Genomic DNA, 12,084 nt, shown 5'->3' with positions numbered 1-12,084 from the left:
TAAGATAATATTCCACTGCCATTTTGTTCTTTCCTTCTCCTATTTCTAAGAAATATGTACCTTTATTGATTTATGCATGTCTTTATTTGCAATGACATTTTTGTCCTATGTGTGCACCTGTATGTGTCCCTTTGTACTTGTTTGTTTATTTTGTTCCCTTCCTTCACTGCTATCCTCTCTGTAGATTTCAAAATCCACTTCTTCTGGTGCAAATACTACTTTTTAAAATCTTATAATAATGGTTTCTACAATATTGATCCTTATGAAACTGACTCACTTTGCTGAGCAAAATGTCTCCAAAATCTGTTTGTTGTGAAGCAGTTGACAGTTAATCAGTTTCTTAGAGAGACATAGTATTTATTATATTGTATGTATGTACTAGAGTTCATTCATTCATTCTTTATGGATGAACAATTTGGTAGTTCCTCTCCTGTTGCTATGCTATGTGGATAGCAATGACATACACATGGGTGCACATACATTTGTTTGCACGTTATTCTTTATTTCTTTAGTGTTCATACTGAACAAGTCATCAGAGAAGGTGGATTTTATGAAGAAGAATGCAGCATCAAGATTGGAGAAATGCTTCTTAACAATCTTTGATGTGCAAAGGACACACAATACTTGCTGAAAGTGAGGAGGACTTGAATCATTTGCTGATGAAGATCAAGGATTGCAGACACATTCTAAAGAAGATTAAAACCCTCGTTATCTGGGGCAATGGTTAGCATCATGATATATGAATTAAAAAAATGAAGTTGTCAAGGGCTTATCTTGCTAGGATCCACAACCCATCCTCATGGAAGCAGCCGATAAGAGATCAAAGGCACATTGAATTGGGTTAATTTCTGCAGAAAACTTCTTGAAAGTATTTTGAGGACTACAGTGTGCTTGACCCAGGGTCTGGAATTTTCCATTGCCTCATATGTATGTGGAAGTAGGACATTGAATAAAGGGGACTGAAGAAGAATTGATGACCTTACATTGTGGTGCTGGAGAAGAATATTGAATGTACCATTGACTGCCAAAAGAACAACAAATCTGTCTTAGAAGAAGTGTAGCCAGAATACTCATTAGAGGAAATAATTGTAAGACTTCTTTGTAAATACTTGGAACATATTGTTAGGAGAGACCAGTCTACACAGGACATCATGCTTTGCAAAGTAGAGAGTCAATGAGAAAGAAGAAGCTCTTTGGCTGGATACATTGACACAGTGCCTTCACCGATGGGCCAAACACAGAACCATTGGGAGGGTGGCATAAACCTGGCGATATTCCATTCCATTGTCCGTGGGCTTGCTCTGAGTCAGTACCGACTTGAAGGAGCCTAACAACAAACAACAACTGGGTAGAATTATTTGGAGATATTCATATAGTATTTCTATATGTCTGAAGAAATCTCATCCTGTTTTCCACAGTGGCTGTACTTGTTATTTTAACTGTTTTCAGTGGATGATTTTTGGAAAATGGATATCCTCTTCCTTCTTCCTGTTCTAGTCTAAGTCGGAAAGCTTAACTGAAAGCTATTGTGTTGCCATGGGTGACAAAGCTGACATTTGAAATATTAGGGACATGATTTCCAGCATCACAGGGACACACAAACCACTATAAAATGACAAACTGGCAGATAAATGGATAAAATTGAACAGTCCTCTGAAATTTAAAGTATGAGAAATTTTACTGGGATACATTCCAGAGTTTAAATTAAGTTGTAAATTATTATTAATGGTGAGATAAATCAGAGAAATAGCATGACTTTTTCTCACATTAGATAGATGTGCGAAAACTGGATCTTCAGGATTGTTCCTGTGAGCCAGGTGCAAAGGAAATGAGAGATAAAGATAACCAAAATCTTCTCACAATTGGACCAATAGATAATAACATCATGATAAATGGAGAAAAGTTTGAAGTTGTCAAGGATTTTGTCTTGCTTGGATCCACAATCAATGCTCATAGAAGTAGCAGTCAAGAAATCAAATGATGAATTACATCAGGTGAATCTGCTGCACAAATCCTATTTAAAGCATTGAAAAGGAAAGACACTACTTTGTGCCAAGGTGCGCCTAACCAAAGCCATGGTATTGTCTATAGCATCATATGCTTGTGAACGTTGGATGCTAAGTAAAGATGACCAGAGAATAAGCCATGCATTTGAATTGTGGTGCTGGAGAAAAATACTGAAATTACCTTGGATGCTAAAAGGACAAAGCAATCTTTCTTGAAAGAACTAATTCCAGAGTGATGGTCAGAGGCAAGAATGGCAAAACTTTGCTTACATACTTTGGCCATATTGTCAGGTGAGAGCAGTCCCTCAGGACGCAGATCAGTTGTGGTGAGAATAGAAGTGAAGGAGAGAAAGGAAAGCCTTCAGGGATGGATTGGCACTTCGGCTGCAACAACGGGCTCAGGCATTGGAACAATGGTGGGATGGGGCAGAAGTGTGAAGTGCTGCATTCTGCTGTGCATAGGCTGCTATGCTTTGGAATTGACTCGATGGAACCTAACAACCATAGCGTGAAATATCTAAAACCATGGTGCTATAGAGTTGATTAAAACACACACACACACACACACACACATTACATTAGAGGAAAAAAAACACACAATAATTTACTCACAGTTTCTTTGTTTTGTGAACTTTCCCTTTAAAATCAGAGCTCAAGCAACTAATTTGTTAAAAGTAGAAACAGAATTTTATCATATCCTTATTTTTCCCTTTTAGTCTGTGGAATACTCATTTGTCACAAAATTGATCCCTGACACTTGGCAGAGGTATTTTTTATAAATCAGTTTGTTGGCTCGTATAAAAGTCTACTCCAAATCTCCTATCCTTTCATGAGGTAACTTTGTTCTATAGGACGTGTGTGCTTGGACAGATGTCTAAAACAGATGTCTATCATCTGAGGAGAAAAATACAGCTTCTGAGATTTTGACCACACATTGTTGGTGTATACACTAACAAGAGTATTTTCAATTACCTAACAGAGTTCTACAATTTTCTGTTTCTGTTTCAGCTCCTATTTCTTTTTCACTTCCACTTTTTACTCTTTCCTTGATGGGTTAACAGCACTTCGGATCTGGTAAAAAGTAATCTAGAAAATTTTCCAAAACTCATAAGGATCACAGTGTTAGGCAGATAACTATGTTCTATAGAGAAACAAATCTGGGACACTTAGAATATATATATATATACAATTTCTTAAAGATTATCATTAATTCTGAATATTAAATTAATTCATGAAAGAATAATAATTTATACATTCAAAATATATTTCAGAATACATTATAATAAAAAATCAATATTCAAATTTTACTTTCCACAAGTATATATTATGCTTTTAGATTTCTTCAAATATAATGTTATTAAGCATATTTAAAGTTATTTATTTGAAAATTTCTAATTTAACTGTAGCACTTTACTTTTGGGGGTATGCTTTGAATTAGATTGTGTTCCAAAAAGATATATTGAGCTCTTAATTTACAGTACTTGTGAAGTTTATTTGGAATAGGGATTTTGACATGTAAATTTTAAAATAAATAAATAGGAAACCATGAAGAAGTTAGAGACGTTTTCATTTTATCTGAGTACTATCCTTATATAGAGAAAAATATATAAATAGAAAGACACACAGAATGAAGATGGCCATAGGAGGATGCACCCCCAAGATAAAGAACGCTGAGAGATACCCGGGAGGAAAAGAAGGTGGGGAAACAAGAACGGACATTCTAATCTAGAACTTTTGGGGAGAATGCAGACTTTGGTAATGTGAAACAAAACTTTTCTGGGTGTTTTTTTTTCATTTTTGATTTTTCAAGCCATCTACTTTGTGATATTTTCTTATAGTCTAGGGATTTAAAAGAGGTGCTAACCTGTAACATTATAATTTATTTTGGAAAGTTTTGTATCTTAGATATTAATAGATAAATGCATAGGAGTTGCATGCATAACATTATTTACTTTATTACAAGATAGGAACCCTATCGAAGTAGTGATTATATATTGGACTGTGATCTATTTGGTCAGCAGTTCAAAACCACCACCAGCTCCTTGGGTGAAAGACTGGGCTCTCCAAAATGCTCAAGGACAAGAGAAAACAAGGGATCTAAAATTGAGAGGATGGTGTAGAATACCTGGCAGGTTTGATGAGTTGTAATGTAGCCAAGAGGAATTATTGAGAACAAAATGAAGGATGAAGATGATAGTGGGTCAGGAAGAAAGTAAAAGAAAATAGAGGAAATAATTAGGAGGCAAAAACCATATATTAGAGGTATAAATATAAGCATGTGTGTATATAAATATATTAGCATATAGCAATGGGGGTATTGATCTATGCACATATATTTATGTGTCAAATCATTAAGGTAGCAGACAGACTTTGGGCCTCTTCTTAAGTCTTCCCTCAACACAAGAACACTTTGTTCTAATAAAGTGGCACTATATGATACTCACCTTCCTGACATGATTGCTGAAGACAAATGTGTGTATTAGCAAATATGGTGAAGAAAGCTGAGGGTGCCCACCTATTTAAAGGTATAGCACCTGGGGTCTTAAAGGTTTGAAGGTAAACAAGTAGCCATCTAACAGGGAAGTAGCAAAACCTACGTGGAAGAAGTAGCAGGCTTTGTGATTGTGAGGTGATAACAGGATCAAGTACAAAAGTTCAAAAACAAGCAATTATATCGATAAGGGTAAGGGGTGGATGGAGGGAGAGGTAACCAAGAGCAATGATGGATTTATATTGCCCCTTTCCCCCCAGGAGGACGAATAACAGAAACGTGGGTGAAGGGATATAGTGCATGGTGTAAGATACGAAAAAATAACAATTTATAATTTATCAAGGATTCAGGAGGGTGGGAGCATGGGGAAGAGCAGGAGAAAACAGGAACTGATACTAAGGGCTCAAATAGAAAGGCAATGTTTTGAAAATGATGATGACAACATATATACAAGGTTGCTTGATATAATTGATTTCTGAATTGTTGTAATATCGGAAAGATCCCCAAATAAAATGATTTAAAAGAAAAAAGAAACAAGAATAAAAAGCAGAACAGAGGATAGCAATTAAGAGGACTTCAATGGATGTGTTGAAACAGAGCGTATAAATTGTTGAATGCAAAACTCATGATTTGCTCTGTAAACGTTCACCTAATTCATAATAAAAAGGTAAAAAACAAACCCCCAAAAAGGACTGAGCTTTCTACTTTCATAATCAGTTATAGTCTCAGCTACTCACGGGCTCTCTATGAGTCAGCATTGACTCAATGACAGTGAAGTTTATAACAAGTCATGCAATCAAGGCTTCATTTAGAATTAACAATTGGAATTATAATGTTAGTTCAACAGTTAACTTTCATATCTCTAGACTTAAGACTTTTACCTTTAATGAGTGGTCCTTGGAGGACGACATTCACCATGATTAGCTAGCTGGAAGTCCTTCGGGCTAGAGTTTAGGGTTGGAGACAGCAGGCAATCTTAGAACATTTATGTCTTTGGCTTTTACCTTCTCTCAGTAAGCAACAAGAATTTAGGGCTCTTATGTAAATGGGTCACATTGGCTCCACCACAGTTAAAAGCCAATGTGACCTCAAACACTAGTATGTCATATTTTCCCCCAGGATTAGAAAATAACTGAATGAAACATCTTTTCTTTAAAATTAGATTTTAGGGAGATTGCTTAGGTTTATGTATGAAAGCCAAGTTTTAGAGATTAACTATGTTATGTCTTGTTTTATCACAACATGTCAAGTCAAAGTCAACTGTAAAGGTTGCTTACCACATTCTTCACATATTTCTATACGTAATTTCAGAAGCTTTCTAAATATTTTACAATGCTTTATATATTTTCTAATGGGTCATAAAATTAAGCATACATTTATTTCCAAGTTCATATTATGTGTGATTATCCATATGTATTAAACAGCATAATAGTGACTTATGCCTCATGGGATAAGTGATATTTATATAAATATGTACAAAATAGCTTCTGATATTCAAATTGAGTCTATAGCATACAGTCATAGCACAAAATCCTCAAAAAGCATACAGATATAGTGCATAAAATATTTGTTATGCACACTATTTTAGGAATCAATAATTAATTACACTTGAGTAAAAGAATAACTTCAAAATATATTTTAAAGAGGACACTTTATTAAGGGATTTTAAGAAATATTTGCTGCATTTGTTGTTATTTTTAAATTTTCTCTAATAATTGTTTGATACTTCCAGCTGAGTTTCCCTTTAAGGCTACATGTAGTCTAAAGTTCTTACCTATTCTGGATTACAAGGAAGCAAAAACACAAAACAAAGCAACACAAACCAATGTAATCGTTTGCATCGCGTTATGATAGAAAGCTCCAAGATTCTTGAAACAGTGGCCCCAGGGGACATTAATATCTTTATTTTTGTCATGAAATGGAAAATAGCTATTTTCCTGCACAAAGATCAGTGTGATGCACAATTCTCATTTTCTTCCTCGGGGGTATTTCAGTTGACTCCCCAAAGGCTAAATTGTTCCTGAAATTCACAAAGTAATTCCAAATGATCCTCAGATCAATCCATCACATTGCTCTCTGCTGGGATCAAGTGTCTCTTATTCAATCTGGAATATTATTAAGTAATATGTGCAGCCTAGATGCTATTGCTGTTCTAACAGAACTATCCCCATGGCAGACACATAAATATATATGGTGAACTCCAAGAAAAAAAATGTTGGATTTAAGATTGATTTGTCTTGTCAAACAGAATTGAGTCTAAATCTGTTTTGCAACTTACTGACTATATATCCTTGGCTACTCTAGACCTCACTGAGAAGAAAATATGTTCTTATTTTGTTGTTCAGCCATACAAATGAGAAAAAGTTCTGCCATTTCTCTTGTAGGATACATTTTCCAAAGACACTCACTATAATATGGTGTATTAGGGTATCAGTGAGAAAGATGCACTTCATGCACAATGATCTTGCTTTTATCCAAACTCTATTTATCATTTGTAGAAAAATTAAGTACTATGGGTACAACATAAAAACTGTATTTATGTGTCCTGGCCTTTACATATCCCATAAATTAGCAATAATCATTAAATCAAGTAAGACACCTGTGCTAAAGTGTTGATCCCCATCCCCCCTCCAAATACTCTTGAACTAAAGGGAGATAACAAGCAATGCCATATTTGCCCAGAGATATTTAAGTTTTATATCTATGCTTGCATAGCTATAAAGATACCCTTTAAAATTTAAAGATAAAAAAATAAAACACCTGTTTTTGTGTTATAAACACTATGCCCCTTGAGACTCCTTTACAAAGATAATTGTTTGTAAAGTAATATCTTAGAAATACAATGTTTAGACATAGCATTACACCTGTTATTAAATGGACAATAACTAACACAGAACAAGCAGGAGTTTCAATAAATTATGTCCTTTCTCCCCCTCCCCATTTTATATAACATAAACAGCATAAAATATAAAGAAAAATCAAAAGAAAAAACTAGGATTATGAATCTGTTTATGGAGATTTATGAATTAGAATTGAGACCATAGAACATCAATTGAAAGTCTGGCCAAAGCTCTATGATTACATATGAAAGTTCATGTATTGTTTTGATGATGAAGTATATTTTAAAGCCATGATATTTAAATGGACCAACAGACAAAAAGAACAACAAATGACAACATAGACTTACTTGCTTAAAAAAAAAAAGAAAGACTTGAAGTACTTGCTGATGAAAATCAGAAACCGCAGCTTCACTATGGATTCCAATTCAGTGTTTAAAAAAAGAAAACAAAATCGTCACAACTGGACTAATAGAAAACGTGACGATAAACGGAGAAAGACTGGCGTAAAGGGTTCCAGTTTGCTTGGATGAGCAGCCAATGCCCATAGAGTCACAGTGAAAAGAGCAAGCAATGCACTGCATTGGGAAAGCCTAGTGCCCGAGACCAATCTAAAATATCACACATCTAGTGAAGTATGTCACTTTGAAGATGAAGGCTCACTTGCCTCAAGCCATGGCATTTTCAATCACCAAATTTGCATGTGAAAACTGGACGATAAATCAGGGAGCCTGAAGAAGAATAGATGCATTTGAACAATGTTGCCTGCCAGAAGAACAGACAAACAGCAAATCTTTCTTGGCAGAAGTACAGCGAGTGTGCTCCTTGCATGTGAGAATGGTGAGACTACTTATTACATACTTGTTGTCAGGAGAGACCAGACCCTGGAAAAAGACATCATGTTTGCTGTGGTAGTTACATAATCTGGTGTCAGTGTGAGGCTTAAGGGTGTAGGGTTGGAGTCTAGCCTGTCAATCCGGAGATAGACAGTGAGGCCGCTATGTGGGCATGGCCTTCTCCTGAGAATTCTGGGAACTGCTGTTATTTTCATCTGTGGACATGGTAGACACCTCTCTGTCTGCTCACTCTCTGAGAGACACTACTGACAAGACAGATGTCACTATTCTGATAGAACCCATGCCCTGGGAATTGGGAAAGCCTTATGGAGACCCCTGCCAGCGCTGGGATGCTTTCAACAACACTGGATCCAAAGACTTTCTGCGCACTAGCCTGTGGTCATCCTGTATTCGGCATCATTGCATGTGCTTCAGGAGTCTGAAAAGGACTTTATAGATGGTATCAAACATATAGGTTAATATCATACTTGTGAACTTGATCTGGACTGGGATGGGATGTTTTATTAATATTCAATTGCTCTTGTACATAAACCTCTTCCTTATACACATGTGAGTGTCTATGAATTTGTTTCTCTAATCTACCCAGACTAACACACTTAGCACATTACACCAGTGAAAAAGGGGAAGACTCTTGACAAGATGGATTGATCGAGTGATGGAAATTAGGGGCTCAAAAGTAATCAAAGTTGATTACACAATGTTTAGCTCTGTTTTACATAAAGTCACTATGAGTCAGAATTGACTGTACAGCACCTAACAGCAGCAATAATATATAATTACATTTTACTAATTTCTTACATGCTTTCCTTTTGGTGCAATGGCTAAGCAGTCAGTTGTTAACCAAAAAGTTCACCGTTAGCAGAGCTTTCAGAAATCTCCCGAGTACTTTTACTCTGGGCTGCACATTGGCTATGCATCAGAATCAGCTCTACAACAGTGAGTATAATTCCCACAGTTGGGAAGTCAAAAATATTTTGACTAAAAATGGAGTCAATCGTATATATTAACATTGCATATTTCATATCAGGAGTTAAAATTTCCTTCAGACATACACTGCTAAGAAGAAATCAGTAGCAAAGAAAACAGGTGAACATTAAGGTGAGACACTAGAGATTAGTCCAACACAAAATTCAATGAACACCCAGGTTTAGAGTCATCCAAGATAATTGGACATCTCCTTACAGAAGGGTCACAAGGAAGAGATGAGCCAGTCAGGGTGAAGTACAGCGCAGAAGAAATATACAATTTTTCTCTAGTTCTTTAATGCTTCTTCCCCGTTCCCCCACTATCATGACCCCAATTCTACCTTACAATTATTGCTTGACCAGAGCATGCACACTGGTGCAGATAAGAGCTGGAAAAACAGGGAATCCAGGACAAATCAATCCGTCGGTACCAATAATGAGAGTAGTGATACCAGGAGGGAAGGGAAAGGATGGAGAAGAAAGGGGAACTGATCACAAAGACCTACATGCAATCTCTTCTCTGGGGTTCAGACAACAGAAAAGTGGATGAAAGGAGACATCAGTCAGTGTAAGACATGAAATATATATATTATCAAGGGTTCATGAGAGAAGAAGGGTGGGGGAGAGGGGAAATTAGCTGATACCTAGGGCTCAAGTATAAAGAAAATATTTTGAAAATGATGATGGCAACATATGTACAAATGTGCTTGACGCAATGGCTGTGTTTGTGGACTGTTATAAGAGCTGTATGAGCTCCAATAAAATGATTTAAAAACAAAACAAAGCACATCTATGCGACCAGTGGATGGTTGTAAATGAATTCTCTCAGTAACACGCTGGTCTTAGTCTTATAATGGTGCCTTTAAAAAAGTCTCATCGAAATTATGACTACTGAGGATATCATCTGAGCCATTTAATTTAGAGCAGAGGGATCCACTCAGAATAGTGTGACAGTCATTATGAGATTCCAAATGTGTAACCTTGACAGATTTTCTCAAAGAACACGGGATGATTATGTGGTATATCATGAAGTTTTAAGAGCTCGAGTAGAAAGAAAATGTTTTGAGAACGATGATGGCAACAAATGTACAAATGTGCTTGACACAGTGGATGTGTGTATAGATTTTGATAAGAGTTGTAGGAGACCCCAATAAAATATTTTTAATGAAGTTTCAAGAAATTTTAAAACTGCATTGAAAGAAAAATACCAGTAGGGCTCTGCCTAGGAATATTTTTCCATCATGGCAATGCACCTCCTACTTTTTAGACAATAGCAAAGAATGTCTTACTAGGATTTTCATTGAAAACCTTATCTCATCCATGTTACTGTCCTGATCTTACCTCTTCAGATCTTGTGGACATCTTTAGTTCAAAGAATATCAAAACCCACACTTGGAGTCCTTATTGATGATAACACTGCTGTGTGGTTGCTATAAATCCAGCATAAATATTATTCCCAAAATCAATATTTTTGGACAAAGGGTTAGAAGGATGGAAGCACTGATCTTTAGATGTACATAGATATTGAAGGTACAATATGTTGAGAAACATTAGCTTTATGCATTGACATTTTAATAAAGGATTCCTGTGATTTTATAACAATATATTTTACTTATTTTATAAAATTATTCATTTCCATCTAAGATTATTACACTGATATGTCACATGCTAAATACCAGCAACTCCCATTCAACGGTAAATTAAACGTTTTCTAGAAAATAGGATTGAACAATTAATTTCAGTCATTTTAATATATGTATTCTAGGGGATGCACTTGTTTCTGAATCACTACTAAACCAAAACTTGGAGATTCAAACCCAAACACAGAGCCATGTAAGAAATGCCTGGGAAGTTGCTTCAATAAATGTGACAGCCACGAAGTCTCTGTGGAGCAGTTACAGTTAGCAACACATGGATAGTCACCAATCTGAAAAGTACTCTCCAGAAATGACATTGGCTGTGGGGTAGCCTAATGGCTGAACTAAATCAGTAAATGAGTCAGAAAGGAGTAAAATTACAAATGTACCAATTCCGTGACTCTGACTAGGAAACATAGCAATAATTCTATTCAGAGAACAATAAGACTAACCCTGGAATTATGATTTTCACACAGATGTGCAGTTTTCATCCTCATGAGTCTCAGTGATAGAGTCTAAATATGAATAAATACTCACTTCCTAAGGGCAAAATGCAGGGAAGGAAATTTTCAAAGTATTAGTGACAAAGCTTTCAATATAATTTCTGTAACCTCTAACAAAATTTCTTATACGCCTTGAAAACTTTTTTTTCTCTAATTAAAGTTTTAAGCAAGTAATCTCTGCTGTTTATTCTGACTTGAAAGTTCTTCATTTCTTGACTATTCCAGTTGGTTTTGGTCATTTGACTGAGAAAAACACTCTTTTTCATACTTGCCATAAATTCCCTGCCTTTACTCATGATGTAACCCAGAGGGTTAGATAATGAGTCAGCCAATAACTCTTTTTTTTGTCTTGACTGTCCCCATGCTTTTAGCGCACAGTCATACTGTGAAGAACAATCCTGTTTCCTAATCTGGGGTTTACTCTCAGCTCACCACTGGATTGCACCAGCCAACAGAGAATGGTCAGGTGCAATGGCGGGTGGCTGGAATAACATAGATTTTATACTCACATAATCCCAATGACTTTAAGGCAAATATAAGAGATTTGCGCGATCATTTTTGCAAGGCACACGAGAACCATCCAATCTCTCATCCTTGTGTTTAGTTTCACCATATTAGGTAAGATTACTGTAAGCACTTTGCGCAGACTTTCAACTCCCTCTGTATTGTTTTTCTGAACAGCATCTGTAATATCTCAATGATTGTTAACTGGAGTAAAGTTCCATGGTACTTAGAAAAATAAAGAGCAAAATGGTCTCTTTCAGATCACTTTAAAAACATATCAGCCT

The 12,084-nt window shown here is 35.9% G+C and overlaps 1 non-coding gene across 1 annotated transcript; it reads right to left on the bottom strand.

Moving 5' to 3' along the window:
* Positions 1-11,647: 11,647 nt before the first annotated feature.
* LOC142442110 (small nucleolar RNA SNORA65) lies at positions 11,648-11,775 on the bottom strand. The gene has a single exon (XR_012783357.1). It is a non-coding gene; the product is annotated as a small nucleolar RNA SNORA65 (small nucleolar RNA).
* Between the last annotated feature and the right edge of the window lie 309 nt (positions 11,776-12,084).

The sequence above is a fragment of the Tenrec ecaudatus genome, chromosome 2 (assembly GCF_050624435.1).
Source record: "Tenrec ecaudatus isolate mTenEca1 chromosome 2, mTenEca1.hap1, whole genome shotgun sequence".
Taxonomy (NCBI): Eukaryota; Metazoa; Chordata; class Mammalia; order Afrosoricida; family Tenrecidae; genus Tenrec; species Tenrec ecaudatus.
Note: the sequence above shows the minus strand (reverse complement) of the source record. Positions and strands in the feature narration are given on the sequence as shown.